Source organism: Zosterops lateralis, assembly GCF_965231275.1.
Source record: "Zosterops lateralis genome assembly, chromosome: 14".
NCBI classification, from domain to species: Eukaryota; Metazoa; Chordata; class Aves; order Passeriformes; family Zosteropidae; genus Zosterops; species Zosterops lateralis.
The window spans coordinates 13535512-13560760 of NC_139774.1; the positions used below are offsets into that span (position 1 = coordinate 13535512).

Sequence of the window (25249 nt, forward strand, 5' to 3'; positions counted from 1 at the left end):
ACAGGTGGCCCTGCATGCCACTGCCATGATCTCAGTGAGGTGCTGCTGTCTGGACACTTGGAGGGTTTGTGTGGTCACAGTGGGAGCCGAAGTGTAGTTCGTTAAATCAGATTTAGTGAATACCTTTCCCAATCTGTCCACCAGTGTGGAGTTGCCTCCCTTGACTCTCTCTGGGTTTGCTTCCATGGTATTGGTGGCATTTACCTCGTTCTTAACTATTTTACTCATTTTGGTCTTTGCTGTGAGGCCAGTGGGGCTCTGGCACAGGGTGCCCAGAGAAGCTGTGGCTGCCCCATCTGTGGAAGTGTCCAAGGCCAGGTTGGACAGGTCCAGGTTGGGCTTGGAGCAGCCTGGGGTAGTGGAAGGTTTCCCTTCCTGTGGCAGAAAGATTGGAACAAGATGTTCTTACATCCTTTCCAACCCAAACCATTCTGGAGTTCTGATTCTATAATGCTGATGTATTTAACAATACTTTTCAGCTTGTTAGAACTGTACTGTGTCTTTGCCTCCAGGCACTTGAATAGCAATTAACGGTATCAGAACATAATGAGATACTCTCTATATGTTGAAAGTCCTTCTTTTCTATTTATGTGTCTAGAGAACATCAAATGAAATTCAAACCTCTTGGGTAACTCTTTTTTCTCCCCACTCTTCTGCTTTTTCTTGGTGTTTTTGAATCTTGTTCTCCAGGGATCATCACTCATGCTGATGGAATTAGGTGTCTGTGGTCCATCAGCACAGAAATTTTCCACTGAACATCTCTGTAGAAGACTGGCTCACCATCAGAAGCTAAAGTTGGACAAGCCTTGAGCTTGGGGAATATCTTCACCTTTCTGAACTGCATCTTTTTGGCCGGAGCTTGATCCAAGAGCCAGCTGTACTCAAAGGCAGGGAAAGTTTGCATCTGGAGTTGGATTTCAAGTCTTATCTATGCTTGATTTTTCCCCAGCTCCTTTGTGAACTCCCCTGTACCACTGTGCAGTTGCTCTGACAGGCAAGACAGAGATTTTGTAATTAGGAGCCTTCCATCATATGGTGTCCCTGCTGTGTTTCATCGCCAGCTGTCTTCCCGGGGCTGAGGAAGCTTTGCTTTTACCATGCTTCACACAGCATTAAACTGTGTAGAAAAGGCTAAATATTGTAGGCCAGATGCTGCTTTCCCTTTGCCTTTTATCAGCCTAGAGAATAATCTCACTCCTGGGATGGCACTTTGCTCCTGTTAACCGGTGCCTGACTGCAAAAGGTTCCTGTTCCTCCTCCTTGGCCCCCCTGGCCCTTTGGCAGAGGGTTATTTCCACTGTTTGGGACCACCTTTTCTTTTTCATTTTGGGATATTTTGATGGCTTTCACTCCAGCTGCATCATGAAGGCAAGCAGAATATGTAGTGTTTTTTCTTTCATATATAAATATATATTAAATTATTCTTAAAACAGGGATGGCAGTGACATCTTTTAATATGACTAGTGCTAACCTCTCGAGTTATTTATCTAATGGAACTGAAGTTTTCTGCAGTATCCACAACACCAAGAGGCATTCTTTGAACTCCTCCCCATTTCTTTCTCCATTTCTGTTTGGAAGTGCTCCTTATCCGCTTTTATCCTGCGAGGGAGGAATTTTTTGAGCCTGAAATGAAGGAGCAGCCCCTAAGGGGACTTTAATACAGAGAGGTTACAACTCAGACAATAATTTGGGTCCATTTAAATGGCATGTGGGTGTGGGTTTAAATAAATAGCTTTAACCTTTAGCTTACTGATGGAACTGAAAATAGATACAGGGTTGGGCATATTGGAAGAAATGTGCCATTGCTGCCAGCATTACTTTGAATAAATAGATCTCTCTTCAGGGCTGTCAAACCAGCACCTTTGCCAGTAAGAAGCAATAAGATATTTTTTCTTTTTCCTTTTCTATTTTTTAACCAGCAGCCAAGTCTAAAAGAAGCTCTTACTCTTTCTTTTTTTCTTTGGTGGTTTTGTATTCCCAGGCTTGCACTTTGCAATTTTCTTATATCGCCTAGACTTTTAATAACATTCATAGATCTTTCTGGCTATTTAATTGCCCAGTTACACCTGCATGTAGACTCTTTTTCTATACCCTCAAGGCAGGAATTAGAGCATATGTTGATCTTACTCAGTGTTTGCTGTGTTTCAGCAAGGAACTCTGTAAACTGCTTTTCCCTCACCTATTAATTGTGGCTGAAGAAGTAGAGGAGAGCTCATGGAATTATTTGCTTGGTTTAGAGGCCAGAAAGTGGTGGACCTGCTCTAGTTTAATTATAATCCTCTCTAGGCTGAGCTCTGTCCCTGCTGCCCAGGTAGTAGATGTGGAATAGGTATGAGCTCCTGTACTTTGCATCTTCAGGACAGCAGAATTCTGAGCAGAATTTGTCTACAAACGTGTATCTGGTGAAGAAATATGAACTTCATTGTTATTTTAAGCTCATACCAATAAAATCTGATCCAGAGTATTTTAATGTGGCAGCTACTCAGTTGTCCACAAGGAGTTGATTTAAAGTCAAAATTTGTTCATGGGAGGAGAAGAGCAATTTGTTGCTTTATCTGAGGGGACTGATAAACCTTTTTGAAACTCAAATGAAACAAAGAAACCCCCAGAACAAATGTCATAGAATCGCCTTCTAAATGTATCCAAGCTGCTGGGTGATATTTTGGCACTAAATAGCAGCGTCGTAAATGCTTGTTGCATCCTGCAGCCCTAACCCAGTCAAGCAGCTGAGTGCCCTTGCAGTTCCAAGCTGCAGCTGCATTTTCTTTCAAAAATCAGTGGCATTAACAGCAGTGCAGATGAATCTTAGGGTGGGAATTGCCTTGGTAAATAAGGTGCTGATAAAGAACTACCAACTTGAGATCTTGTAAAGGCAGCGAGGTTTCTTGGAGGAGTGCAAAGCTATTTTCAGCTGCTGATTTGCTCACGGAGCATAAATGTAGGCATGATGAAATACGCAGATAATGTTTCATAGTAACCATCTGATAGCTAATAATGGCGAAGAAAAATAGAGTCGTAAGTTTGGCGTGGGCTGCAGTTTTAGTGCCATTTCCTTCTGCAGGTTCTTACTACTGGCTGTACCTGCTGAGCAGCAGAGACGTAGTTGCGAAGAGTGCCAAGGACAAATAAATTCATTTTCACCTTTTATGCTGGAACAGGTTGCTACCCCACTGCAAACAGGTTGTTGCAGGCTCGTGTTCTGTAAAACGAGCTGCAGTGTCAGCCCTGTGTAACTGTGCCATGGAGCACCACACTCAGTGGGAAGATGTTTTGGCCATAATAAAACACCTTAAATTTGCCTGTACAAACCAGATTGGGTGTGATTCACTAGTGTGTGAGCAAATTTTGCAAGGGACTTCTTTTGGAAGAGCAGCACCAGTTGGTGGTGGGGTTGTGATTTCACATTTTGTGGGTGCAGGATGAGCTGTGGAGTTGCCAAGGCTGGGGGACAAACTGTGACAAGGTGCCACCAAGAACAAAAGCTCAAGAGATGAACTCCAGAGGGGGGCTGGGTCTGATTTCACAGCAGTGAGACTATTCAGCATCAATGGTTAGGACTGAAAGGGAGATGCCTGATAGAGGTAGAGAATTTCTTCCCCTGTCTACTCTCTGGTGGATCAAGATGAGGAAGAACACAGCCCAGGTGGTTTAGTTGCTGTCTAACTGTTTGCAAAGCTTTCTCAAACCCTTCCCTAAAGCATCTGCTTTTGCTGCTGTCTGATTCAGCTTGTGGTCTAAACAGAGCACTTGTCTGATCTGCTATGGCAAATTTCAAATTCTGAATATCATGCAGGATAATCCATGTGTAAACAGTGATATTCTCTGTAAAGCGTTTAACTTCCAAGCCCTGGGCATTTTCATGGTTTTGCTCTGTATTCTCTTCCTTGATAACAACAATACTGACCCTGCCCCTACACCTGTGTGCTGGGAGGACCTGCAGGGAGCAGTCAGAGTGTACAGGGCTGTGTGTGGGCTGTGTATGCACAGAGGGTGCAGGGCAGCCTGTCTGATACCCAACATTTTCAGTTCCCTGTGTGGAATACAAAGGCAGCTGTCTGTGTGTGCAGCTGCAATGAGTTAGCACCGACAGCAGAGAAGGTGAATGCTGCAGAATGCCCTCGGGGGGAGTGGAGCACCCTGCAGTGACAAAACCTGTCCTGGCTACACCACCTGATGTGCAGGAATCAGCAGCCACTTGCCCTCTGACACTGGCTTGGGATGGGAAGGGTGAGAAGGGGCCGAAGATGTTGCTTATTCATGTAACAATTTGTGTCAAGTAGGCACTTTCTTGTTCGTTCCTTTTGATCCTTTTTACATATCCTAATTATGGATACAGTCTTGACAAAGATGATAAAGGGCCTCAGGGGTTATAAAACAGGAGGCGAGGTTAAGAAAATTATGTTTATATTCATTAGAATAGAAGAGATTAAGAGGGGTCGTGACCAAGGTGTACAAAATCTGAAAAAGTATTGAAGAAAAAATGATGCCACCAGAATATTTAAAAGAGAAGCTGTGAAGACAGGGGTAAGTGGAGAGCAGCTGGAATTTTGAGTGGAATTGGTTGTGGGACATTTTTTCAAGGGTGTTGCTCTTGGTGAGGAAAATTAACTTGTGCTAATCAGTGGACAGCCAATTTAGGACACAGATATGTTCTTGTAATACAACATGTAACTTCTTTTTGGAATACCTGAGTGGGTTGAGTTTGGGCAGAGAGTAATGGATTAAAAAAAGGATTCCCCTTTTGTGCTTGTTTGGAATAAAGAGCTGGGGTGCCAAATGTTGGAAGAGGGAAAGTCCCACTTTTTCCTATAGAAAATACTTTGTGCAAACTTGTTAACTGCAGCAATGCTGTGGAATAGAGGCTTTGGGGGGCTCTATGCACAAAGATAATATTGGGGGAGTAGCACAGCAAAGAAAGCTTTTCAATAAATGTGTATTGGTACAAATGTGACAGACCAAAGATGCGTGGCCAGGAACATCACCAGCTGTGCAGCCACACAGGATAAAATCAGAAGGACATAGAGGCAAAATGAGTTATGGCTATAAAAGGTTATGAAATTACTTACAAACACACTGGAAGTAAGAGGAAGGCAGAAGTCCATCAGGAAGAAAGGGAAGCAAATAAACGGACTAGAAGAGAAGACAGAAGTACAAAATGCCATTATTTTGCACTGCTCTTCACACAAAGGTTAATAACTGTGTCAGATCTGTAACAGTGTTCCCTGTAAAAGGTCTTGTGAGCAAAGGCAAGAACAAGATAAGGAGTATTTAGGTAACTGTGATATATTTGGGTCAGTGTGGCCTTATGAAATGTACCCACTGAATTATTTACAACTCTCAGAAGCTTATGGAGAATAGGGCAATTGTCAGAATTCTGGAGGAAGGCAAACATAGTACCTGTCATCACAGAGGACACTACAAGGGAAGCAGAGATTTGTAAATACCCAAGAAGATACAGAACAAATTACCTGTGAGCACATACCTGTGAGCATCACGTAGTAACTGACATGCTTTAAGCCCAAACTAATCTGATTTCTTTTTCTGATTGTGTGACTAATACCCAAGAGAGGAGGAAAGCAAAAGCACTTTGTAACCAGGAGTGCGATGCTCATGTGAGCATCACGTTCTCATACCTGAGAGAAAGCTCAGACTTGTGACTGTCAAAGTTCTTGATTAGTGGATCACTAAATCTCTTTTAGCAGAGCTCCATATGCCCAGGTAGCAAGGATATCACTGAGCAACACCTGCCACTGGCTATACCCCTGGCTTTAACGAAGTCTTAAAAGCAGTATATTAACGTTTAACTCTGATGTTATTGGAAATTTTAGCTGTGGGATGTGAGAAGTATCTGCCTTAATAATTTTGATCAGTTGTTTGAATGATGGACCAAAAAGTGTGGATGAGCCCTAATCATTAAAAATGAAACCCAGGTGCACATACAGAATTGTTGTACAGGGACCACTGCCTCAGGTGAGCTCAGGGGATGTCACTGTGGACCCTGAACTGAGGAGTGGCTGCTGGGACATGGTGTTCCCTAAGGATGTGGACAGCTTTGGAGGGAAGCAACAAAACCAGGTCTAGTTCCTCTCTTATTTATCTGAGGTCTACTGTGTAGAGAAAATTCTGCAACTTTCCTGGGGGTAGGTAATGTGGGGAAGGGGACAGTGCTAGCACATTCAGGACCGTTGCCTCCATAACAGAACCAAAATTTCACAGTCTGTATGACATGGAGCAATTTATGCACTGGTAAATCCAGTTACAGTCCTGATTTAGGAAAACACTGAAGCATCTGCTTAAGTTTTTGTCTGACAGGTTTTAACAGGTCCTAAAAGCTCTTCCCTGAACGAATTGCTTTGTAGAATGGAGACCCAATCAAGCATATGCTTGTGTTAGGAAAAGGATACACGCAGTGCATAAATTCTCTGAAGGGGGAGGGAGGAATATACATTAGGATATTTTTAAATGTCTATTTTTATAAATGCTTTCTCTCAATGGAAATTGCAGAGACTGCAGTACCGTCCTCTTTGCTCTCTCTTCAGCATCCCTTTCCCCAGTGTATTTACTATGAAAGAGCTTTGCCGTGGGCCACAGCCTGTACTGCAGTGGAGTATCACATACTGAAAGCTCACCTCACATCCTGCAGAAATGTGATGGGTGGGTGGAGGGATGGGGTGCTAGAGGTAAGCCTTAAAAAAAGTTTTCCTAAAGATAATTCTTTTTAAACACTCCTCAGGCTTTTGCATGAAGATTGCAGAGTAGGCATTTCAGCAGCTTAGACAAGCCCTGGATTTATGCTCTGTAATAAATGTATCCATAGGGTGCTGCGTTGTTGTAATGATAGCAAATGACAGTAAAATTAGGAGAATTAATAATGACCCAGCTGGAATAATTTAGCAGTGTTATAAGTAAACTCTAACCTAATACTCAGCGTCCTGGCAGAACTATTTACAAACCACACTGAATGCAGGAGTCTGAGGGGAATCTTCTATAGAAAACAAAGTGAAACCCTAATCACAAACAAATGCCATAGCATGTCATTAAGAGGATTAAGTGGCTTGAAATTGATGTCTAAGGCATTTTGGTTGATTGTTGCTAAAAATACCACATGCTTGACAATTATCTTCTGTTTGCCATCCTCTCTCCTGCTAGTTGTCTGTCATGCAGTATTATCCTTGTTTACCACCCCTGCCTCACACCAGCTCTTTATCTGTGAGGTTTGCAGCTTCCTGCCAGAGCTGATCTGGAATTCACAGTCTGATGTGTTGGCACTGGTTGGTGCCAAACCATTAAATACCTTGATAGCAAGGGAGAGGCCAGGTTCAGCAAACACTGGGCTGGAACTGAAGTGGAGCAGCACAAAACTTCTGGAGTTAGCTTTTTAAATAAAAATGCTTGGGTTTTAGTTTGAAATACTGTATTTTCCCTAAGAAATATTTTTTACATGGGAGTTCACAAAGTTCTTTAAAAAATTTTACATTTCAGTGACGCATTTTACAAATGAATGAGTTTTATATGGACTAGAACTCATAATAACTTTCTGAATAATTACTATCTCTGAAAGTTGGACCTTTGGTCTAAGTAACAAATTTTTAAAGGTAGAAAAATTCATTACTCTGCCCTGCTTAGTGATTCTCAGCTATTACCTCATTGGTCTGTGCTTTGCTGAGAGGAAGAAGCTGCAGATGTATTTAGGCAAGTCACAAGCCTTGAAAGTAGCATCGTTGTGTCTGAGTGAGTGTCACCATATGGATCATTTCCGATCTGCTCAGGCTGTCAGTGAAGGAAGTGTTGCACCAAACTCCCAGATACAGAGAGGAGCCGTGGTTGCTTCCATGACTGTTTAATGTGTGTAAGCTGATTGCAGCCCTGAGCAGAACAGGCAGCAGGGAAAGCCCCAGTGCTGATTTAAATCCAAGAATTAGTGGGGAGCCTTGCACCCTGTGCAGGTGGCCATGGGAATTGTGCACGTGGAGCCTGAGGGTGGGAGCCTTCACCTGCAGCCCCTGGGATGTCCTGGATGTGGGCATGGAACAGCTGCAGCTCCAACCTGATTTAACATTCTCATTTGAAATATCACCCCTTGTCATTTGGGGGTCACTGAATTATCCTATCAGAAAATGCATCTTCAGCATCACAGGTTGGGTGTGATGAAATTCTTCAGGGCTTTTCTTCTTTTGTGTCTTGTGGCCATGCAGTGCTGGGTTATACTGAGCTGTGCTGCTTTTGTAGTCAGGGAGAATTGGCACTGAGAGATGCTGGCATGTCTGCCTTGTTGGCAAGAGAATCAGTGTCCTGCATAATTTGAGAAAAGACAGAAGTCTCTTGTAGTGTGAGAGCTGCACATGGACAAAGAAACCTCAGGTTTTCAGTTCAAAGCTTTGGGGTTTGATTTTTCTTTCCCCTGTATCACTTCTATGAGAATAATAACACCACCAACAACAATACTAATAAAAATAACAGTCCTGAATCCAGCCATGTGAGATGCAGATATTTAAAGACAGATTATTATCCCCCAAGACTGAGGTTCAGACATCCATGTTTCTGGGCTGCAGGCAGCTGCAGACGAGTTTCAGGAAAAAAAAATAAAAATAAGGACAGCAAAGTTTTAAACTGTGGTTCAACCCATTCCTTCTCACTTAAGGTGAGATGCCAAATCCACTGACCTACTGCCTCTCTTTCATGGATGCTTCTGCCCTTCCTTGGCAATATAATTACAGTGTGACTGGAAGTTCAGACTGTAATCTGGACATAATCATCCTGTTTTGAGGATGCCTGAATAAATAAATATTGATTGAAATCCTCGTTACTGTTTCCATGAGTGCTGCCTCAAGGCTGGCTCTTCAGGTTAACTTGTGCACTCTGTAGACCTCAGTCAAAGAGGGTTTTTACCCAGGCCTGGGGGAAAATGCAAGTGACAGAAGTCCATCCTGTCTCCTGCTGATGGCCACGGTGCTGCAGCTCTTCAGTGATCCTGCACCTGCTGGGAAAGTCACGTATTTAAAGAACAGAAGCAGGAAGGGAAGGTGTCTGCTTGGTGAAAGGCATTGCCAAATGGAATCAGGATTTGTGTCTAGACAGCAATCAAAATTAGCCTTTCATCCTACATCAAGGTAATGTACAAATTGTTCTGTAAGCATTAGTAAGTTAATTGTATTACTTTGAGGATGCATGCATAAATAGGCATTGAATATATTTGCTATCTTGCAAATGGAAATGAAGCTAAAATACAGCAAAGGTGAAGACTCCTCACTACTGGGTTTTCTTAACCCTCCTGTTGTGGCTGTGAACTGGATTATTTTGGGTCACTGTTTCCCTTTTCAGTTGATTAACCCAGTGTAATCCTACGTTCAGTGAGCATTTAGATGACCAGGTGAGATGCAATCTTCATAAATTATTAAGACCAGTGGCAGTCCCTCGCAATGCACAAAGAATTTTGGTTGCAGAGCAGTAAAGGAGCTTGCTCTGAGTCACAGATGGCATTTTTATAAAGGAAAAAAAAATAAATCTTTTGAAAAAAGGAAATGTAACAGACTATAAATGAAAGAAATGTAATTGTATATCAGAGCAATCCATTAAACACAGACAACCTGCTGAGAGATGCTACAGTATCACTCACTCCTCTGCAAGTCAGTACATAAACTTGTTTTTAATTTTTTTGGCAGACTTATGAAGCCAATTATTGTGGTAATAAATATTCAGCTTTAATGGGCAAGTAAATAATTAATGTTATTGCCTTTGCAAATTTAGCTTTTCAGTTATAAATTAACATAATTAAAATAGTAATGTTTCAGTACGCATTTTACCAGCCAAAATCTAAATCAAGCAATTAAACTGTAGGTTTTTCACATCAAATGAGTTGAGTTTATAATGATACAAACTGTGGGCATAAATTTGCTTTTCCTGGTCAGATTTATTACAGAAACATGAAGAAAAAATATTCTGCAGTAGATGTAATCAAGTATATTATTTGAAAAACCATTAATATATACTTTAACTACTTTTTGTTGTTCTTTCCCAGTGAAATAGGAAGGGGAAAGCACATTTCCCATGAGTCTCTGGCCCAGCAATAATTGCCTGTGTATAATTGTAATGGCCACTGTGCAATGGCTGTCAGTGCATCGTGGCTGTCACATCCCTTTGGATTGACTGGAAAACCACAATGCACAGTATGGATCTGAAAAGGAAAAGAATCGCTCTGTAGTCATTAACTTAAAAAACTTCAGTCTGAGTTACACAGACTGCAAATCTGTTCATTCACTTTTCCTCCTCTACTTATTGTTTTGTATTTTTTGTGAGGAGCACTGTGCTGTCCTCCCGCGTCAATGTCCCAGCTCAGTGAGCAATCAGAGCAGAAAAGCTTTTCTTGGTATGAGGAGATGAGTTAGTAGGAACCTGCAACTATTTCTACTCTGAATGCAGCTCAGAGCTGGTGAAATTCAGCCCTTTCAGCAGTTGATCCCTAGGAGCAGAGTGTGTGGCTGTAACTTCAAGCTGGTTCAAAGGTTCAGGAGGTTGCATCAAAATTTCTGAATTTTCTTGTGAGCTGCAGTGAAACTATATGGCTTCTGAAAATTAGAAGTTTCAGGGACATCAGACTGTAGGAACTTGAGCCTTTCTCTATTTTTTTTTTAAACTGGGGATGTCAAAAGAGCATTTCAATGTTGTACAACTCGTGTCAGGTCTTGACTCTTAAAAAGACTACATTTTGTTAGAAATGGGAAAATCTCAGAAGTGACTCTGACATTCATCTATAGACAAGGACACACACAGATGAAAACTTGAAGTCTGAAAATTTGGTCAGGGAAGTCCTGAAAGCTTTTACTGAGAAGGCAGAGCTATAGACATTCCTGGTCCTGCAGTCTCCACAGGTTATAATTTATCACAGGATGAACAGTCTATTTATAGCTCCTCAAAATGTTTCTAAGAGCAGCATCTTGCAAACTGCCAAAGGTTTGCAGATTTGTAATGAGAAGAATTCCTCGATGCACAGGCTTGCCCACATCCAAACCTGCTCATTGACATTTCTACAAGCTGTCATTTCATAGTCCTTTCGTGTCCCAAAACCCAGTGGGCAAATTTATCCCTGGCAAAGGCCCACTGAAGTCACTGAAGTCACACCAAAGATAAATTCAAGTCGATGAATTTTATTTGAGTGCTGTTCAAACTGCTTGCAGTGCTATGCAGATAGGCAGCTACAGGGTTTTTTGCAATATCAAATTGTTTAAGCTTTAGTGGACTAAAGAAAAAAAAAATTACCTTTGAGCTGAATTTGTGCTAGTTGGCTTAAATAGCCTCAGAACTGCAGTGTGGTTTTGACAACAATATTATCTGGTCTTTTAGAAGCACTTTAAAAAGAAGAAAAGCACGTTAAACTCTCATGCATGCTATCTGTGGGTTCATATTTCCAAAGGTATTTTAGCTGGACACAATTATGTGCTGGTGTGATGAACTGTGGGTGGCAGAGCAGCAATGCAAACACCTGATGGCACAGGCAGTTCTCTTGTAAGCACTGCTGACTCTGTGTCAGTGTGCACCTGTAGGAAAGACAAATTTTTTATCCGTGAAAAGGCCAATTTCTGTCTCAAATGCTGCCCTGTTAGAAGTAGCTTTAATCTGTATTTAATTATTGTACTTTAGCCGTGTCTAGATTTAGATGGGGTTGAGGTGCCCTGTATGATTCCTTTGCCCGTGGTGGCTAAATGAGTCTTTTCATGTCATGCCAAGCTCTGCCTGGGTTTAATGACATATTTCTGGCTGGGGTCTGGCCCTGGAGCCAGCAGCCCTGAGCTGTGTCTGACAGGAATCCAGCCTATTTTGTGACAAGGGTATTCTAAACTCCCTGACGTTCGATTGTCCCCTTTTAGCTGTTTTGGTTTTCAGCACAAATCAGGGATTGCTCTGAGGCACCTGAGCACTGAAGGCAGTTCAGGCACTGCTGTTCAGGCTGGCTCTGCCAGGTGCTGTATTTCTGCTCCACTCTTTAGGATTTACAGCACTTTTAGGCAGCGTTTCCCCACGGAAGCACTGTGACACTGCCTTATTTTATGGGTGAATTAGAGTATTTCAGGTATTTGCTGACTTTGTCGAAGTCCAGCAAATCTTCTCTCTCTGAGAGCAGGCAGCAGGAGGTGTTTGCATGGGTGAACTCGAGATCTCTCCCATGTGGAGGCTGAGGAGGGATGTTTGTGTATGTTTGGAAAGGGGAGAGAACATTAAGGGATTGTGATTTGCAATTCCAGTGAGAGTGGAGTGCAGCCAGTGCCAGAAAGGTTGGGAAGTTTTATTTAAGGTGCTCCAAAGGGAGAGAGACCCTGAACCAAACTAAATTAAATTAAAAAAAAAAAAAAAAAAAGCATGTCTGAAGAACATACAGAGAAGTCAGTTTTGGGTGGCAAAATAGAAACACACTGAGTTCAAATGAGATTAAAGTTAATAGTGATAGAGAAGTATAGTATGTGTATAAAAAGCTTATACTCTAATGTCCTGATCCTCTAACAGGATCCACCTGTGTGCCATCAGCTGTGGTAAAGAGATGGAAAGGTATTGGGACCTTCTAGTAATGAACAGCATTCTTCAACCTGGAATGTACTGAATTTCAGAACATAGAAAATACATCCCAGAATCATTTTAGAACACTTACTTTGCTTGGGTAGAAGTTTTTGTGGGAAAGATCAAAAAATGTATTTTCTCTGGTTAGCATAATTCTGTGCTGTTGCACAGTTGATAAATTTTGTTTTCCCTGGGTCAGCTGAGGTTCTCAGAGCACATCCCACCCCTGCAGTGCTGTGTCCGAGGATTCCTCACCCTGGGAACACCCTGGCAGAGGTGTGTGGGTATGTGAGCTACAGGAGGAGAGGGGAAGCTGGAAAAGTGATAATCTGTCCCAGCTTTTGCAAAACATTTGTCCCTGGCTCAGTGTAAAAGAGATGAAGAGGATAAAGGAAAAGAGAGGCACTGACTTCGCCTTACCAATGAGCTAAGGACTCTGCCATCCTAAATTTGGAAATGGAGCTTTTTAGTGAGCTGGGAAACAAGTTAATGTTGACGCCGAGTGCTTGAGGCTGGAGAAACTTGTTTCCAGTTTGTGATGAAGAGACCTGCTTGAGCCAGTGACTGTAAAAGTGAGACCTGTAACTTAACTGTGGCACTAAGATGAGTGACAGGATTGTTTCCTTGTTAGACTCCGGTTTTAATCTAGAGTAAGAGGAAATCCACTTAGGTATTGTTCCATCAGTGAAGGCTGTATCACACAGCTGCCTCTGGTACAAAGCTGTCAGCCCTTGTTGGGAGAGCTGGGTTTGTTTTGTTACTCGATTATTTTGATGATCTGTCCAGTTCAATGGGAGCTGGTTGCTACTCACCACTGAAGTGAGTTCAGCATTGTTTTTTTTCCCCCCCACAAATGTGCTTCCCGTGCTTTGAAATGTGCTTCCAACCCTTTAAAAGCATTATTTGACAAGGACATATGCATTGCAGTGACTCCATCATTGCTTTCAATTGAACTGGCAGAAGAAACAATAATCTCCGGAAAGAGCTTCAGTACAAGGGCAGATGTAAATGTTTGAGTCTAAGGAGCCCAAGAGATCTTATTTTATAGTCTAAGCAGACTGTAATAGTAGGAGTAATAATAATAAAAACACTTAATTGTGTAATGCAGCGTTGGCAGCTGGAGAGTTAGACAGTAACCTGCAACTTAATGCTTTTGAACTTGAGAAGCAGCTTTGGTTAAAGCCAAATGCCTGCTGAAGGAAGGAGTGTACATTATTTCAAATTGGAAGTGTTTCCATGGCATTTCTTGGGTTCATTTTCAGAAAGTATTTACTTGTGTGCAACAGCAGAAAAACCTGTGCAGTGTCATAGTGTTTTCTAACACAGCAAGATATTAATTACACTGTTGAACCTCATAATGTAACATCAATTCTATTGTGATGGGAATAGTTCCTTCAACAAGGATGATTAACCACTTATTTCCTTTTTCCTGGATACCTTTAGTTTGTACTTGGATAACAAAAATCAATGCTGACCTTCAGCAGCATCACACTATTCTATTGTATTAATCTCAGTCAACATATTCTTCATTTTATTATTGCCTGCATTCTAAAATTGAATTATTTCCCTTCACACCACCAGCCTCCCACCAAATTTCTAATGGTTGGTGTTACTACTTGAATTGCACCTCTCCTATTTCACTATTTATTTTGTTGGCAAGGAAGGGGGGGAAAAAAAAAAGCCTCCAAACAGCCTTGTGCCAGTAGTGCTGATGACTTCTGTTTTATTTATGTTTTGCACTGAGCCATGGTGAATGATAAAGTGTGTCTGGGACACGGCTGTGGGCAACACTCTCAGTGTTACAGTTGGAAATGTGCCAGAGTTGCTTTGCCACCAATTTTTTACCATTAGCTTTCTGGAAGGAGGGATTCAAAGTCTCACTTTATTCCCTTCTTCACCTGTGTCCCCTTTGCAGTGAATTAATGTGAGATCTTTACCAGAGATGAAGGGGTGAGCTGTCACTCCCACAGCTTCCCCCAGGGCTGGAGCTGGGAGGAGTCAGGAGCATCCTTTGGGATAACAGAGAGCTTGCCTTGGAGCTGGAGCCCGTGGTGGGGTTGTGCTGGTGCTGTCCTGGAGCTCAGCAGGAAACTCTGAGCTTGATCTCGAGGAAAAGGCAAAAAAGCAGCAGTTGTTCCCTGCTCAGCTGTGTGGGGACTCATGTCTGGGGCTGTAATTAGAAGATATACCTGCTAATGAATTGGTGTAATCCCCTGCTGTGCTCAGAGTCTGCTGGGGGATCTCTTCTCCTGCCTTTGCAGCGGCAGGTGACCTTGCTAAATACTTAGCAGGAAAAATGTGTTTTCCCTTGCCTGTTTCACAGCCTTTCTTCTGGCTCTGCCACTGGAGCTCTTCTTTATTAATTGAAAATATTTACCAAGATTTAGTTTTAGGGAGAGAGGGAAGTTGGAAGAATATACATGAACATGTCCCATATGTGTCACACACATCTACATGGAAAGCACACACATACGGAATTCTGATTTCTTGATGGCCACATTAGCAATAAAACAAAAAGAAATTTAATATTTAAGCAAGGAATTATGTTTTCAATTATTTTTCAGTCACCAGCCACTTTAAATATTTAATCTTTTCTACGCCCAACTAATTTATTCAATTGCAGTTAGGTAGATTGTAATTAATTTTTGATGAGACAAACTAATACTAATTTGAGTATCTACTACACTGTAATACTCGCTCACAGATGTGTTGTTTGGCTTCTAGACGCCTCTTTTTTGCCCCTGCTGAAGTTGAAAATGCCCATTAATGTTGCCACAAGGCCCAAGCTGCACCTGAAGCTGTATGAATCACAAATATAAGGATGAGTGTGCTGGGTCAGAGGAGGGTCCAGACAGCTCCTGTCCTCACCCCAACAGGGATCAATCATTGATGCCTAAAGACAAGAATTAGGAACAGGGCAAAGGTACAGCAAGGCTTCCTGAGCGAGAGAGAGGTTCCCAGACTTCATTGATTTGTGGCTTGGAAACATCCCAACATAGAAATGGTGTCTTCAGATTTAATATTTGAGCTTATTTGTTACATCTAAAGTATATCGTTATTTTGTATAATTCATGCTTTCCATCAGCAAAGGACTGAGATTCCTCCAAGGGAAATACTCTCTTTTTACTGGAAAAATGTCTTGTCTGCCTCTTCTGATTAATGGGAACATCCATATGCTGGCTTTTGTGAGTGGAAGAAGGATCTGATACCACTTAACTATGTTAACTGAATGTAAAACTCCAAAGTGGAGGGATAATGGAAGTAATTTGCAGTTTGTCGGAGTGTTCCCTCTGATCAAAGGCGAGTGGGGGAGCACAGCAACTTAGAAACAACACAACAAAACTCTGGGATTTCTGGGACATGGGACATTTTTTGCAAGTTCAGACTTGGTTTTGTTTCAGGTAGGAACAGTGCCAGCCCCTTTGGCAGGTGCAGGCTGAAATGGGTGATTTTTGTGTCAGGGATTGTATGGATTTGAGTTGGAAAGGATCTTAAAGACCATCCAGTCCCACCTCCTGCCATGGGAAGGGGCATCTTCCACTATCCCAGGTTGTTCCAAGCCCTGTCCAGCCTGGCCTCGTACACTTCCAGGGATGGGGCAGCCACAGCTGCTCTGGGCACCCTGTTCCCACTCTGCAGCTCTGGGATGCTCCTGAGGCTCTGGGCTTGACAAGAACTGCCCAAAGCCAAGGAGGTCCTAGAAGCATCTTGGCAGCTCTGTGATGGGCTCCCCAGGGTCTGTGCCTGTGAGAGGGAAACCAGCTGGACACTGACCAGCAAGTCGGGAGTGACCTACTGAATGTGAAGGGTTTTTTCTGCAAAACTCTGCAGGTTTGGGTAACACAACTGGCATATATTATTTTTTTAATTATATTTTTTCCTCTTTTTTTTTCCCTTGTATGGTTCTGATCTAACACAAATTATAGCTCGTGAGGGTTTCCATGCATTTATCTTTTTTGTAGCTTTTTACTTCATTGCTGACTGGGATGGTCCCTGGCCTGGCTCCCTGTCTCTGTATTGTGTGATACCCATCAGCAGAATGTGGAGGAAGCACATTGCCTTCAGGCTGGAGCATCTACACTTTGCTGCTCACTGGAATCCTGGCCATTGATTTAATTTCATTAAGCTGCCTCATCTCAGTTGCATCATGGGAGATGGGAACTGTGAGCACACTCACTGCATTTTGTCATGAATAAAGTTGTTTTCACCTCCACATCCACACCTCCTATTACTTCCCCTTTACATTTCTGCATATTCATTGGCAAACTGTACTAAAGAGGAATTTCCACACCCTTCCCAGCCTGAGCCCAGGCCCCTGCACTGAGGTTGCAGTGATGACCTGGTCCTGTTCCTGTTACTTCCTCTACTCAGCTGATGCTCTGGGTAATGCACAAAAATGTAGCACTGATTTTCTTTAGTGACTATTCTGTGTTACAATTTACGAGTAGAAATGAAAAAGTAATTGTAGCTGTGGTCTCCAGAGATAAAATCCCTTAAAAGCAGTAGAATTAGGTCTTACTGCTGCCTGCAGATCAAACTAGTGCAGCATCAGCCATTCCTATGCCCATAAGTCACTCAGAAGCCATTTCAGTTGGCAGTCTGATTTTTCATGGTTGTCCTGGAAGAGGACAGGAGCTGTGAAGGTCCACTTTTGTCCTTCATGTCTGAGTTCAAGGGAGGCAAGAAGTCTGCAAATATGTACAACAACCGCAGGGCTGAGGTCTGCCACCCTGACTCCTGTTGTATGTCCCACAAGGTGCTGTGGAGCCTTTAGGGGTGTATGTAACATAGGAGGTCCAGTAAAGTAATTATTGCTAAATAAAGTAAATTTATTTGGTTGTTCTGATCTGTGTAACTGTATGTGCTGTGTGGACTTCAACAAAAAAAAGAAAAAACTCATTATGTACATTTGTGTGTGTGTGTGTGTGTGTATATATAAGGCACTGTGATAACTTCCAGTGTGTACAGTTTCATGTGCTGGTTGCTGAAATCTTCCTTCTTGCAAGCCCAAAATCTAATGTGTTTTCCAGACAGATGTAACCTGTTCATGGCTTCAGGATTTCTTCTGAAGGTGTAATGGGATTTTGTGGTACTTCGAGCTGCTGTGGGCTTTCTCCTCTGAGGGAAACCTCTAGTATGTGTCTGGTGTTTTTTTCCCTTGGCTTTTTATAAATTTCCTAGGCAAAGTTAGAGTATCTTTGTGGCTGCTGAGCTAATTTTAGAAAAGCATCTCTGGGTGTGGTTTAAGGATGTGAGACACGGTTATATCTGACATGGGGAGCTCAGATCCTGCTCTTTCCTCAGTCCTCACCTGTTTTGTGTTGCTGTGCCCAGTTTTGCTTATTATCTGGGTGGGGGAAGGATGATCTTTTGAATGTTTCCCACCTGACAGGTATTGGGGGGAGCCTTTGCACTTCTCAGTGCTGCTCTGAGGTTTCTGCTTGTGGCACTGCTGCTGCTGGTGGTGGTGGTTGCCTCCATCGCTGTCTCTCTCCTGGTGTCTGCACTGAGGCCCCAGTCCCTGCTCAGTGCCAGGGTCTGACTTCTTGGAAACTCTGAAATATCTAGCAGTGAAATGAAAGACCCCAGGACATTTACAAGTCTCTGACAATTGCATTGGAGACAGAAGTTTGGGAACTGCAGCGTTTTGAGCTGGCAGTCATGACTTCCCATCTGCTGTGAGCTCCTAAGCTTTGAATTTCTTGAGTAAGAACCATTTTATTGTGCAGAGTATTAAGACTGAGTTGATGTCTCTGCTTTTAATATGAAAGTCCTGTTATTCTTCAGAAATGCCATAATGAATTAAAATATTCCCTGTGGAGAAGTGCATTAGTTACTTTTGTGTTACAATATTGGACTGGAATAAGAAGCAGCCAGGCTGTCATTCATTTCCTGGTCTAGGGACACTATAAAAGTACTGTAAAGCAAGAATAGCTTTGCACCACAGTTCTTGAATTCAGTGATTGCCCTCTGAAGGTGCCACACATGATGGATTGTCACAGACTTTCTGTCCTGCCTTGACATTTCATTCCTACCCAACGTTGTCTTGTGTTCTGCTCTGAATCTGCCAAACAACTGACCCTAGAATTTAATGCCACACCTTCTACTCTTTTCTTTTTCTGAACAGCATCTTCTGCAGCTGAGGCTCTGAAATACTGGAGGACACTGCATCTTCCTCAGGGACACGGGCAAGGGAGAGCTGGAGCCTCTGGGGGGCTCAGAAAGGAATTGTGGTTGGTGGTCGCCTGAGGAACTTACCTTCACCCCAATGTTGCTCTGAAACGAGTCGTGTCCAACAGTCAGGTTTGGTAAGGTATGTATTTTTTTCCCCTGCTCTTGTATTTTTGCTCTTTTCTGAGTTGTCTACATGTGGAGAAAGCAGAGCATTTGCAGCCTTTGAGTTTATTGCTGTATTCATGCCATGCTCATACTGTGTCTGTAAATAAGCTTTGCTCTCCCTGAATTTAGAAAGCGTTCACCAGCAATTAAGTTTTTTTATTGTCTTGGGCTTGAGGGGGTGTCTGTTTATGTGAAGCTCTTTATTGAACAAAATGCTTGCTGATGGTTGTGTGTTGCTGCTGGTGATGGATACTGGGTGATAGGAATCCATGTTTTGAAAATCCCACCTGTTGTGTTTCACTAATGACTGTAGTTCTGAGGGTCAGAGATGGGGAAGAAAATAAGGAGATGAAATAGCCCAGTTGTAATTCAGCCCTGTGCTTTCCTTTGTGCTTTGTATATTCTCACTGTTTGCAAAGGATGGAAATATCACTACCAATTTCTTGTATAATTATATTCCCCCTTTGTTGTGGAGCACTTAAATTTTTTGCCTGTGTGAGTGTTCTCATACACAAATGTTGCCCTGGCTGTGCAGGAACTGTAGCAAGAAATATGCAACCATTTTCTGACAAGAAACTGAAGGCCAGGATGTATTGAAGCTGGTGCTAGATGAGATTTTAGGGTAATACAGTCTCTAATTCTGTGGCTTCTTTTACCTATGTCAAGTTATTTCAGTGAAGGCAAAATTCTCTGATTCAAAAAAAAAACAACAAAAAAAAGACAATAACAGATTTAAAGCAATGGTTCCCAGATCTCAGTAGGGTGGTAGCAGATAATATTATCCTTTTTCATTTGGCACATGGGTATTGACTTCCTTTATATGACTGAACCAGCACTATAATCTTGTTGAGAAAAGTACAGCAGCAATATAACACCTGTGCTTGGTGTTAGTGGAGGAGCAGGGGAAAGAAGTCAAGACTTTCTTAAAAGCCTCTAAAATAAACCACAATGCAGGTGAGTGTATATTAGTCCTGCTTTTGATCTGGTTGCACTTGTCATGTTAGCTCTTGAAATTGTGGGCTCAAACTCTTATTCTCCAGCAGAGCTCTGCCAGTGTCTGGCAATTGCAGGGAAAAGTTGGTTGGAATAGCTTAAATTGGGTGCTTAACTTTTAAATGTTGAGGGTCAAGAAAGGTCTGTTCCAACCACAGCATGTGCTGTTAATTTGTACAGGAATTTCAAGCAAACAACACGGTTGCCAGGGCGAGGTTCCCGTCATTACAGCACAGCACAGCTCTGCTTCTCTGCCTGCTCTGGTTTCTGGAAGAAGAGCTTGTTAAACATTGCTCCTGCCTTTATTATCCTCTTCACTTCTGTTTATTCCCAAGCTTCTGCTCTTGTGATTATAACACTTAAAAGGGAAGGTTGTAGGAGAGGTATTTCATAATCAAGAGAGCTTCTTGACTCTCGCAGAGAGAAAAAAAAATTGGCACTGTTGGAATGTAGAAATCACAGTGTTTTTGTTTATTCCTTGTTTGGGTTTGAGATTTCTGAGTTGAAATATGTAAATCTTCCTTGCAATGAGGGTGTGAGTTTTGCTGGGTGCCCAGGGTGTCCCAGGGTGTGTGAGGATCTGCTCCAGAGCTGTTGGTTGCTGATGTGACCGTGGTGCTGCTCCCACCTTGGACAGGGGGTTGTAAATGAGCTCCCCTGACCTTCCTGAGCCAATCCAACTCTCACTCCAAGGTCTGTACAACTGATTTGTGTGAAACTATTGTTATGGCATTAAACTCTAGGTTAGACTTAGATTATACTTTTGCATTTTACTTCGTGGCCATCAGATCTAAAACTTGGTTTTTATTTAAATCTCACTCTTATGGAAACTTCATTTTTAAGAAGAACATTGCTGATTGAGAAGGTTCTGCTAAACTGTAAAGATTTGACCAAACTGTTGTTGCTCATTTAAGTAGATTAGGCCTTTCTTTATCGGTTCTCTTCATCTTGGAGACTTTGTGATTACCAGAGTACTTGACTCCATCAACTTTATCTGTTCCCACAACACCCCTGTAAGACAGAAGTGCTACTTATCCCCATTTTGTAAATGGTGAATAAGAAACAGAGTCACTTCTAGGTCACTTTTAAGTGGCAAACATCTGTCCCTGATTTTCAGGCAGTCTAAGTGCACAAGCTGCATCCCACAGCTGCAGGCACACAGCCCTGGCAGAGTACAAGGTTTGGATGTGGATCTTTCTGAGGTCACTGCTCCCACCTAATCCAGTTTATTCCATGTGTCCTGCTCTCCCAAGTAGAGAGGGTTTTAATTAAGTGATTACAGTAACACTTAATGACATCGAGACTCAACGTTTCCCTCCCAATCTCTACTGAAAACTGGAACATCTGTTGAGATAATGTGAGCTGAATTCATTCATCTCTGCAGCAGAGTGTTTGCTCACGTGAGACGAGCAGATTCCCTTTTAGCAACATTATGAAATTGTGCTGATGGTAATCTTATTGCGTGAGGAATTAGTTTAAATGGATCTGCAGATAACGTGCAGAGCAATAGTTTCTTTTTTTTTCTGAAATTGCTCATTTTTGGATTAGTAGTGAAATGCTCTGTTGGGCTGAAAAGGCACATTTAATAAATATGCACTATGTAAGAGAAATTTTTAAGTAGCCATTAAACATAGTTAATAAATTTTATCTTGCAAGTAGAATTGGAAAAAAACCTGTTCATTTAATGTGTTTTATGGCTCTCATAGCAATTAATTGTCTTCATTACACGAACATAAATCCTCAATGTAATTCACCTTTTTCAGATTAATTGCTATGGAAATTTTCCCTTTGCTTTGTTTAGACTAGTAATATTATTTCTCTTTTCTAAAAGTTGAATCTCAACATCACATTTTTTACCTTTTCCAGATGTTCTGTAAATCAGTTCCAGTTAAAAAAATCCCTTTGTGCTCCAGGCCAGTGCAGGGGTGGTGTTGCAGCTGTGATGCTCTGATCAGCTGAAGCAGAGACTCCAGCCCTGCTTGACCTGCAGCAGAGCAGTGGGCAAGACTCCTCTCTCATTCATTGATTTGATAAAAGCTTATTATTTCTTTCTTCAATTTTTTCTTGTTTCTTATATGATTTCATTTATTAAATCAGGAAAAAAACACCTGATTTTGTTTGACTGTGGGCTTGGCTGTCATGGTAAGACCCCAGTGCAGCTTTTCAGTGTCTTTGCTGAGGGGTACAGGTGGCTGTGTCTGGATATTTGTCAGTAAAATTGTCCTCCAACATTATTGAGGGAAAATTTTGGTTGGAGCATCACAGGATTACTGCTTGAATTCCCAAAATTAAATTAAAAGCTGTATTTTGATTAAAGCCTTTATTCCCCTGGGTTGAATTTTGCGCACCAAACAGGACAAGAGGACAGCATGCAGGATTGTGTTTTACATATGTTTTTTTATCAGTGAGCAGACTGAGCTTGTTTGCATGAGTAACATTTATGCAAATATTTTTTAGTGTTCCTCTGGACTGTTTTGCCACGGTGAGGAAATAAAACAGCTATTATATTCTTGTTGCAACATCAGCAGACTGGCTGTTAAGGTATCAATTCCCTTGATGATGCCACTTCTGCAGCCCCATTCGCTCAGCTTCTCCTGACAGGGCTTTTATTGAATCCATCAACCTGACACATATCAAAGCACAATTTCTGATAACAAATATCTTGTTGTAAAATGAATTAAAAAGGTGATAGCAGCGGCAGAACCGAGTTGAATTGCTGAAAGAAAATAAGAAACTCCAAAACTAACATGAGATTCTTAAGATACCAATCACAGAACAGTAATATAATAGTCCTTTACCTGCTCTCCTGAAGTACTGAGAAGTCAGTGGGTCTGTCTGAAGTCATACAAATGGCCTTGCTCCTGGGCTGGCAGCCTGTGGCTCTGCTTTTTGCCCTCTGATGTTTGCAGTGGTGCTTCAGAGAGCCTGATGAAGTTGGGGTTTGTTTTCTCCTGGAGACCTTTCCCCTGTGAGGACCAGCAGCCTCCTTGTAATGACTCTGCACTCCAGTTGTGCAGAGATCTGGAGACTGAGGCTCTGAGTAGAGGACACATTCTTTCTCTCAGAAGACAAAGCAGTTTGGAGCCCCTTGTCCTTTGCAGAGCCCTTGTGCCATGTCTGAGGCAGAGTCCAGCCAGGGTGAAAAAGGGCTGATGTTTCTTTGGGCTGCAGATGTTTTGAAATTAGCTGGCTCAACACCTTTGTCTGAGAGCAGATTTTCTCTGTCTCCTTGCAACCTTCTCCTATCTGTTTTGCTCTCTTTATCCTGCTTTTCTATTCCCTTTGGTTTTGCATCTCTCAGAGGACAAGCAGCTTCTGGCAGGGCTGCCTTTGCACTGGTACTGCTCTCACTCTGCCCAGGCTCACTTACCCCTGATTTTTGGCTAGCATGCCCTGTAAAATACCAGCTAATAGTAATCATGCTTTTTGCTCTGTGGCAGGCCTGCTTTCTGGATAAGTATCCACTGACAGTTTGCAGCCTAGCAGAGAGGAAGAGGAGGGCAGCCAACAGTTGATGTGGAAAATTAATTATGAACTGCCATCCTCCTGCCGTGTGGTTAAGGCAGTTCTGCATTGCAAGCTTTACATCCAGCTGCATGTCTCCTTCCTCAGATAGTGGGAATGCTGCCAGAACAAAGCTTAGTGGAGACTGTCTCATATGGGACTGATCACTCAGGATGCTCTGGAGCCTTTACTGCTCTGCTTTCAGCTGTCACACCACCCGAGGAGCAATTTTTTTACCTTTTGTTGGATGAATGTTTAGCCTAATTGTGCGTCCAAGTTGATAAAGATTCGTGTGTGTTGTGGGGAAGTCACCCATGTCCCCTCTGAAATCAGGAAGCAACATTTTTGTCTTCCATTGTCATGGTGATTTGGTAAAGTTCAGGTTTAGAGGAGCTGCAGCATTTTCTATTTTCATCCTTCACGATGACATATTTACTTTGTAATGATCCTCAAAAACTGGCCTGGTACATGGAAGGGAGGAGTTTGACAGGCACCAGGCAGCCCTGGGAATGTAATTACCTCAAGGAGCAGTTCTGTCCCTGTACAACCTCTGTCTTAAGGATGACAGAGGCAATTCTGGAAGCTCCAGCACCGTGGGTGGTTCAGAAGCTGTTCTGGTCTCATAATTGAAGACTGGCTCCCACTGCCTTGAGCTGAGCACTGCAGAGCCAGCACTGCCCAGTCTAAGTGCCAGAGATGCCCTTCCTTAGGGAGCCCTTTAGGATATATGAAAGAGTCTGAAAGAGGGACGGTTTTGGAAAGCCCTGACAAAATCTGTGGGTGGCTGTTCGGGGCTGAGCCAAGGAAATGAGCATTTGGGGTAACTTTCCTCAATAAAGCCTTTGATTAGTCCAAAGGATATTGAAGGGTGTGATGGAAATAGCACTGAAAGCCACAGCAGTAACAGGTGTGAGGTGTTATGGAGATACTTTCCCCTATAACAGTGTTTCTTCAGAGCAGAAAAATCCTTTTGGCTGCTCAGGTTTTCAGTTAAGGTACCAGAAGTCTCCACTTTGTGCATTTTTATTACAAAATTCATTGTCACAGTTGCTGACTGATTTAATGGTTAACTGAAGGGTGATCTCTAAGAAATACCTAGGATTTTGTAAAGGGCCAAACTGCTGCCTGGTGGAAGCCACTGAGTCAAATCATGATGATGCGAGCCTTATCCTCTTCCTGAGCTCTGCCTCCTGATTGACATAAATTCTACTTTCTTTCTAGTGCTGTCATGCTGATTTTTTGCAGCCAGGGGACCGTATTTGGAAGCAGAAACCCGTTGCACAGGTTTAGATGTGCTGCAAATAATTATGAATGTCTAATGAAGGGAAGCTAAAACATACTGAAAATGTTTGGAAATAAGAGGGAATGTGTGCAGCCAAGCGTTCACTGTGAGCAGAGAGTTCTTGTTGGCATCGTTTAATGAGAACTTTCCAGCTCGTGGTTTCTGTGGTGAATATGTAGATAACAGCAAAACCAAAAAGGCAGGGTTGCTGTAGGTGAGTGGAAGGAGACTTTCACCTCTGGGATAAAAGGGACAATGAAGTGAGCAGCATTTGTGTTGTTTGGGCTGGCACCCCCTTAAGTCTTTGCCTTCTGGTTACTGGGAGGGGGCCAGCAGAGACCCCGCAGCTCTGGCCTCCTCTAAAAAAAGTTGTGTCTCATTCCTTCACAACACCAAATACCATCTGTTTTTTACTCCTGACTGTCCAGGAAAAAACAGGGAGAATTTTTTCTTTCTTTCTTTCTTCTCTTTCTCTGTTAGTTGGAGTAAGGTAGTTCCATTTATATCTCTCCAGACAAGCTTGGTGCCTTTGACATGAACAGCCAGATGCCTTTTTGTCCACCTCAGGAAGTGGTTCCTGAT

The 25249-nt window shown here is 42.4% G+C and overlaps 1 protein-coding gene across 5 annotated transcripts in view; it reads left to right on the forward strand.

Moving 5' to 3' along the window:
* SGCD (sarcoglycan delta) overlaps positions 1–25249 on the forward strand; it is a 302618-nt gene that overhangs the window by 92903 nt on the left and 184466 nt on the right. For 4 of the 5 annotated variants that reach the window (XM_083872021.1, XM_083872019.1, XM_083872022.1 and 1 more), the window contains exon 2: positions 18677–18862. The gene's annotated coding sequence lies outside the window, so the exon portion shown is untranslated. The remainder of the gene's footprint in view (positions 1–18676; positions 18863–25249) is intronic. The other variant, XM_083872023.1, reaches the window with a different exon arrangement.